Consider the following 2,243-nt stretch of genomic DNA (forward strand, 5'->3'; position numbering starts at 1 on the left):
TATTCAAGAAGGCAATGTGCTTTCTCCTTATTTCTGGGGGTCCTGGGGTCAGCAGAAGTGTCCCTGTTTGGGGTCAGTGACTTTCTAAAACAGCCCCAGGAGCCGAGACTGAATGGTGGCTTTAAAATACTGCAACTGACAAGTCAAAATGTCAAAACCGTTGAAGGCCGAGATGAAGCTGTAATTATAGGTGTCGATGAGGCTGTGTGGACAGGCTCAGATAAAGAATGGTCTACGCGTGGCCAAAAGTTACAAACCAGGTGCTAATAACTGTCTCCAAAATTCTGAAATGGTGAATTTAATTTTCAACTGTAAGGAACTAGGGATGTTGAAGACTTTGACGGAAGTGATGATGGTGTGTTCTATTAGATTTTTCCGATCAAGGCCAAAATTTCACAGTCATCCTTAGAGGGTATGTTTATAAACAGGTCACCATTATGATTATTGCTTTACTATTTTAAGCTACTTGTAATTATTTAAAAGCCCTAAATAGATATAACTAAGATGAATATTACATTGTGGAAAAAAACATGACTCCAGTAATGTGATGTGTTCCCAGACATTTGATATATCACCAGGAGAATCTGGTCCCCCGGTGAGGGATCCTGGCCAGAAATACTTAGCCAATAAATAGGGCAAAGGTTACTGCAATGAGTCACAGCAGAGCCATGTGTGTTATTAATTCTGGTAATTATGTCTCTGATTGTTGCATCTACATTCCCAAACTATTGCACCATCCATGCTACCTTCACCGCTCAACCGACTCTTCAGCCATTGTATCTAGAAGGTCCTGAAGAGTTAACTACGTTTCCATGTCCCTCCATTCTCCATCCAGACACAAACGACAAACCAGAGGGCTAGGGACACTGTCCAAATGGGGGCTGGCCGCTCAGCTCCTCCCCAGGCGGAGTCCCCAGCCTAGGTCCCAACGCTCCAGGCTGGGGGCATCATAAATCTGCGTTAAGGCAGCCCCTGCCCCTCTCTCTGGCTGAAGGGCTCTTGATGGAGATGAATGAGGAGCCAGGGAGACACATTTTCACATCTCACCTCTGGCAGTTTCGAGAGAAACGGTGTTACAGAGTCCTCCTGGCCTTGAATGTGCTCCTTGCTAGAAAACTCTCAGAAAGAATCCGCCTGGAGACTATTTTTACAACCTGAGAAAATGTAGTAAAAATAAAATAGCGCCGGCCGGCAAAGGTTTGGATGCCTCTATCTGAGCTTCATGCTGCCCAGAAAACAGCACGTCCCTAATTAATTCTTCCAGCCGCGGGCTCCCAACTGTTCACTCCCAGGTGGGGCGCTCCTTATACGGGACACCAGGGCGCCAGGCTTCACTGCTTCCAGGGAGGACCCACCCAGCCTGGGGCTTCCTTCATCTGCAGTGATGCTCCCAGCCTGAACGCTGCTGGACGAGGGGAGGCAGCGAGGCCGGGAGGCCAGGAGGCCCGCCAGATCCACGAGGCAGCACGCCTTGCAAATATATTAATTGCTTTGCAGTTCTGTTGGCTTAAATGCCATGCATTCCCTGGAAAACGGGGTGAGGGTCGGGGGCCAACAACGACAAAATCTGCCCGGGAGGGGGGCAATAAACGTGTTTACAACTAGTCAGTCAATTGGGCGTTGCTGGCACCAGAAGGGAATTGTGAGCTCAGCACGAGAATATTATTACAGTCGGTTTTTGCCAAAGAGGGAAAAACGGGAGGGGGAGAGACGCGAGAGTCTTCGGCACAGCGAGGCGGAAAGCGGAGAGAGAAGCCGGTATGGGAAATTTCAGGAGTAAGAGGTTGGGTCCCGGTAGATTGTTTTCTCCTTGGAAAATAAATCTTCACCTGATATTATTAAGAAACTGCAGCTCCCAGAAACAAATAGAATCAATGCGCTTTATTTTCTTTTAAGAGTCCTCAGGAACGGGAGCGGAGGGGGAGGGGCTGATAGCCAGGGTATTAAAACCCGAAAATTAGATTTTACCAGGATTTCTGAACTCAGATTTCTCTGTCTTATTGAATTAGCGCCTCTCGAGCTGGCTGGGCTCGAAGCAAGCTCCTCCCGAGTTGCCGGCCGGGCCCTCGCCTCCTGGGAAACTTGCCTGATGGGCGGGGAACCCCTAGAGGTGGTCCCTGGAGAGGGGGCGCTGGGGCTTTCTCCTGGGACCCAGCCCACACCCCAGTTTCTTTCTTCCTTCCCAGCGGGACAGCGGAAGAGGGGGTGAAATCTACCTTCAGAGGCGGTCTGGGTCACCTTCC

General features: G+C 49.5%; 1 protein-coding gene across 1 annotated transcript in view; it reads right to left on the bottom strand.

Moving 5' to 3' along the window:
- Positions 1-2,243, bottom strand: part of NTNG2 (netrin G2) — a 76,586-nt gene that overhangs the window by 72,911 nt on the left and 1,432 nt on the right. The gene's annotated exons all lie outside the window — the stretch shown is intronic.

The sequence above is a fragment of the Bison bison genome, unplaced genomic scaffold (assembly GCF_000754665.1).
Source record: "Bison bison bison isolate TAMUID 2011002044 unplaced genomic scaffold, Bison_UMD1.0 scf7180017864375, whole genome shotgun sequence".
NCBI lineage: Eukaryota > Metazoa > Chordata > Mammalia > Artiodactyla > Bovidae > Bison > Bison bison.